The following is a 6,041-nucleotide window of genomic DNA, read 5'->3' as shown; positions in this document are numbered from 1 at the left end:
TTGTTTTCGCGGAAAGGAAACCACGTCATGGGACTTCCGCATGAAAGCGTAGCAAGATGGTGAACAGAATTATGCCGCCATCTAGTGGACACCAAAGGTGACGTCTTAGTATTTCACCAAATATTCATCCATTCATTTTGATTATAACTGACCTGCATGAGTGTATTCTGTCATAACGGTCATTTCATGAGCGGACGCAGCGATGTTTGGTCCTCCTCTCATGACCTCACTCGATGTCTCTTCTTCTCCGTCTCCTGAGCGAGGCCTCTGTGTGTCAGGCCTAGACGAAACACAGTCTAACTATATCACCTATTACCTGAATTGTAGCTTTCACTTCTCAATCTTACTTCAGCTGCTTATATTCCACAAGATGAATTACAAAAACAATAAAACAAAACTAAATACTGTAACCTTACGAAAAACTGCAATCATATTTTGTTGTGAAAGGCACAGACATGTTGGTCAACAGCATGTGAGGACCAACCATCAACTTTGTTCAATATTATTGGGTCATGAATTGTGATGGAAGCATTATTATAGTCACTGTTCAGACTAATGGAAAGTTACTGGTGATTGTTTTGTTTTACCATTCCTCCTTGTTATCAGAACTCGACTGAGACTGAGTGTCTCACAGATGCTCAAGGTCGTTGCTACATTCTTGCTTGTTATCTTCAGTGTTACTGTGCACCCCTCCCGTCCAGTGATTTAAGTGTGTGCTGGCTGAGAATTCCTCAGTGAGAGTTTCAACTTCATACTGTGAACTTGTCTTCTCACTCTCTTTGCAAAGATTATTCTATGAATATTCATAAAAGACAATTGTCTCTTCACTGAAGTGAAGACGTTCCACAACAAACTTGATGTCAGAAGTGGGATCCCAGGAGGATCGCTGGACCAGTCACAGCCACCCAGGATTACAAAGACATCCTTCCTCTTACTCAAAATCAATGAAGGACGGGAGGAACCACTGCAACCAACAACACAAACACCAAATTACGGAAAAGGATTTAAGTTGAGAGTTGTCTTTTCTTTGAATAATTGGGTTTAAACTATAGTGAATAGGTAGGGTCGGGGATCCATCGGGGAATGAAAGAAGCGCTCATCTGAGTCGAGGATTCAGAGTGAAGACAAGGTCGGGGAGCTGTGTCGCACAGACAAAAGCAGCGCCTCTGAGTTTGGGACTCAGTGTAAACACGTGGTCGGGGACCTGTGTTCGGTGGTTAACAACGAGGAGTTTTTCTTTTTTTTTTAAAGAAGAAGAATGGGTAACAACAAGAGCAAGATGGAGGAGCCAAAGTGGACAGCTCGATGCATGAAAATGATCCCAGTACACCAAGAGCTGCTTGCAACTGATCCACTGCTTGCTTTTGTGGAAAGAAAGATCAGGGAATTAGAAATGTGTTCACAAACACCTGTTGGTCAGTGGTGTGAATCTCTGGTTCGGTGTGAAGCCCTGGAAAAGTCTAAGCATAACGGTGTCTGCCTCTGACACCGACATCGCTATGGTTCAACTTGACCCCTGTTTATATTTCCAATACAATGGAGGTTCAACTTGGTCATCCAGACACATGATCTACATCTGCTATGAGGTTGAGTGGAACCTCACACCTTGTTCCGACTGGAGAAAAGCTGTCTGGCACATTGGAGATTAGGACTGGGAAGTCACAGTTCCCAAAGACATGTCAGGGTTAACAGGCTGAACATGGATTGATAAGATCTCCTTCCGTGATAAAGATTTGGTTTTCTATCAAAAGGCCTCTTCGACATTATTGATTACAATGTTCACCCAGCTGACCTGTCAAGTAACATGTGGTGATAGTTACCAACTATGAAGAAGTTCTTGAAAAGCAAAAAAATGATAGCCTGTTGGAGCAGTTTCTAAAATTAATTTTATGGTGATACGTTCATTTACACTTTTTTTCCAATTTTCTCAACAGTGCTCGCAACAAATATTTTTCCATGACAAATATCTTTGTGCTGACCACATAGTTTTGTGTCATTTCACAAGGTTTTGGTTTGTTTACATGTATGGTTATTGAACACAAATGAAATCTGTAATTCTGAAATCAGAAATCAGTACTCCCAGTAATGAATCAGTGCTATTCCTTGTATGGGCCCTGGACCCATTTGTTCTGAAGAAGGTGGGCCTCGAGATCAAAAAGGTGAAGGACCCCTGCTCTAAGTGTAATTGAATGGTACTGCTCTTTGTTGTCTCTGACAAATTCCACTGAAAGTTGAAATGGTTGCTCACTTCCTCCACCATGCACAGATTTTTTTCTTATATCAGAGCTAATTCCTCCAGCGCCTTTAGAACCAAAAGTGGAAACCTCGGCAGACATGACCTCACTCCAACACACGCTGACTGTTGTTAGGTCAGAATGCCAATTGCAACAAACTTGTCAATCACACTTGTGGTAAATTTCCAAACAACTCTTCTGCTTGCATCATGGGAGGTGATGTTAAATGGGTTACTGCGAAAGTTTTGTTTTCGACTAACTTCATCAGTGTACGAGAGTGATCTGCTATGGCCAAGTGATGCTGGATTTGGGTCGTCCCATGATGCTCTTTGGATCTGCGGGAGTAGTTTACATCAGGTTCTTCCCCACAGATGGCGTGGCATCAGGTCACTGGTACGTTTAAGTCTGTCTTTAACTGTTTTGTCTGACCTAGTACACACTACTCTTTATTATCCACACTTCCACCATCCTTGGACTAATGTTCATCACATTTCAAAGCGACTCATGACCTCCCCAGGAACTAACAAGAGCTTCACCGAGAAGTCCAACCTGACTCGCCACATGAAAGCACACGACTCACTGCCGTGGGAGAGCTTGTCGGAGATGACAGTCACAACCTACCTGGTCCGTCATCGGAACCAGGGTCATCCTCTTCAGCTGCCGTGGTGCGGGCAAAACGGGCAAACCTCATGGCCACGGTGAGGCCTGTTTCAGGGGGTTCACCCTTGGAACACTCCAAACACTTGGAACACTTTGGACTCCAAACACTTGGAACACTTTGGACTCTAAACACTTGGGACACTTATCTTTGCTTTATTTCTGCCTGCTCTTAATAAAAAGACTGTTATTTGCTGTGTGTTGTTGCAAAATAAGCATGTCGAATCAAAATGCTCTGGTCTCCTCCGTTTTTATTTAAGATGTCACCAAATAAGTGCACATGCAATGACCCATGTTGGAGTTAATCAGTTATCTCACACTACAATGAATCCTTTAATCTTTTCATGAATCTTTTATAAACGACATGCATATGAACATCAACTAAATGGCAACATTATTGGGTTGACATATGAATCAAATATAAGGAAAGGCAGAATTGGGATGAACTGATGTAATGTCACGACATACCAGCAGATGACACCAAAAACGAGAAAAGGCTCAAAATCTCGCAGGAGCCGGGATCGGCCTCATCCCGGGATCCCAGGATAGGGACCTCCAGGGGTCATGGGCCGGCGAAAGCGTACAGCACCTGGTAGTCCCTATTCGCTGCTCAACATGGGGCTCATCCGACCAATCGCAGCGCGACGGCTCGCTCAACTGGCCAATCGTTGGCCTCTGTTCACCACGCCTCCACCAATCACCGTCAACCATTCGCCCTTAACTGTCGGAGCGCTGCGCTGCGCGTCATTTTGGATTTCCCTGGCTGAGGTGAGTGACTTTCCCTGCAATCGGCTGTTATATCAAGCTGCTTAAAGAAACGTCGTCTTGCTCGTGTTCTTTAGGTTTCATTCTGACAGAACTTTGGTTGTGTTGCGCAGCTCACTAAAACTTAAATCCGCTACTTTGCGCAGCGCAAATGGAAAGAAATAGCCTAAAATCTCCGTCAAATATGACCTCAGTGTTATTACCTCAAAGACGCGCAAAGATGTTTTGTTTACGAGTTGAAGCTACTCCTCTGCTTATTTGTTTGTATGTAATGTTCAAAGTGGGTCTGTTATTTCTTCTGAGTAATTGTCAGATACAGGGAAGAACGAGACTGAATTGAAATAAAAGCTCAAAACACCATTAGGACACATGAAACGTATGTGTCCAAATGGGTTTTAGTAAAACTAGGTCATCGAAAGTTCCTTTGTCTTTGAGTCGTGATTGAACCCCTCCCCCGCACCCCCCTCAATTTCCATCATAATAGGTCGTCGGGGGAAGCAGCGACAGGACACACCTACATTCCTGTCATGTAAATGAATGAGTGAAGCTCCCCACTTGTGTAAACCTTACTTCATACTTCATTCTGATTACAACGCTACTAGTTCTTACTTCTCAAGGTTACTACAAACTGAAAGTACCTTAACCGTAAAAATCTGACGTTTTAAACTTTGTCTTACACTGATTTTTTTTTCTCACATTATTAGAGATGAATGTTTAGCGTAGCATTAGATTCACATGAAAGCAGCAACTCATTTTACATTTATTCTTTTATGACACCAGATCACAAGAAGCAAAGACCATGGACCGGAAGATGCATGTGTGCCAAGTGTGCCAGAAGAGCTTCACCGAGAAGTCCAACCTGACTCGCCACATGAAAGCGCACGCACCCAAGGAGAACGCCTGTGATGTGTGCGGGAAGCTGTTCACCACCAAGCCGCAGCTCCTTTTACATCAGAAGCAGCACCAGCACCAGGTTACCCTGGGAGAGCTCACCGCAGATGACGGTCGCAACCTGCCTGGACCGTCATCGGAACCAGGCTCATCCTCTTCGGCTGCCGTGGTTCTGGAAGGTTGGCAGAAGTACTGGGAGCACCCGCCATCATCTGGTCAAACCTCCGGCATAGCGGCGGCTAACATCCAGTGGCTCAAGACCAATGAGGAGTATGGTTTGTTTGAGAGAGCGTCTCGCTATAAGAATGTTCGGGGAGAGATTGTGACGAGGAAGCTCTTGAAGCGCAGAATGGAGTTCAACCCTCCCCCACTTCCCACAGGTGTCAGAGGAGCTCTTCCCAACATGCTGTCCTTCTTCACCACCCCTGCCTTCTTCTGGCGCCCGGTGGGTGTGATGGAAGCGATGATCCGGTGCCCCAACACCAACTGCCCTGCACCCCCTGGGGAATACCTGGAGACGAAAGGATACGGCAGCTTCGCCAGACAAGTGTGCGGCACGAGGGCAAATTACACCATCTTGACGGAGAAGCTGAAATGCAAACACTGCGAGAAGATCAGGAGGGCGTCAGCAAGCAGGTCTCACGACGATGACAGCGAGGAGGAAGAGGGCGCCGGATCGCAGCAGCAGTCATACATCTGGTTGGCCTACAGTCCGAAGATCCTGATGAACCTCGCGCCGGCTGTCAGAAGCATTTTCCCTGCCATATTGTGTGGAAAGCGAGCCGTCGACAAAGCTGTTGTGTCCATGCTGAGCGACCGACTCAACGCTCTTTCCATGAGTCAGGTGCAGCGGCTCCTGCAGCAGAGCCACGACGAGTGGTACATGGAGAGGCGCGACCTCTACCAGACGCTGCTGTACGACGCCCACATGTCTGGATCTCAGCAGCAGACTGGCGTCCTGGCCTACTTGAAACCCGCAGGCACTTACACCCCGCCCGTCCCTCGGACTCCTCTCCCTTCTGCCCGTGTTCTGAGGCGTGCGCATCTGATCATGGAGATGGAGAAGATGCCCGTCTATCGCAACCACATCCTCAGCGTGACCGGAGAAATCCTCTGCATCGACGGCACAAGACAGGTACGTATGCGTCGACCGGGCCGTATGTTGCAGGCCGGGATTGTTTCTGGAGACAGATGATGCAATTAAAAAGGTGTGATCTTTTGTCACAGGTTCTCAAGAAGATCTACGGCGACGGCCGGGGCACCATGCAGCACCTCACGAGCGTGCTGAACGAGTGGGGTCAGTTCGTGACGACCGTGGTGGTGGCGTCCGAGTCAGAGGGCTGCTACGCTCGGATGGCCAGAGGTCTGATGGCGCGGTTCGAGCGCGCCAACGCTCCTGCACCGAAAGTCATCTACGCAGCCAACAACTGTTGTCGGTACGCCAAACAGCATTTTCATTACATCGCTGCCATTTTTCTAAGAGCGTGTCACATA

Source organism: Synchiropus splendidus, chromosome 5 (genome assembly GCF_027744825.2).
Source record: "Synchiropus splendidus isolate RoL2022-P1 chromosome 5, RoL_Sspl_1.0, whole genome shotgun sequence".
NCBI classification, from domain to species: Eukaryota; Metazoa; Chordata; class Actinopteri; order Syngnathiformes; family Callionymidae; genus Synchiropus; species Synchiropus splendidus.
The sequence above is the reverse complement of the archived record's forward strand: the minus strand, read 5'-3'. Positions refer to the sequence as shown.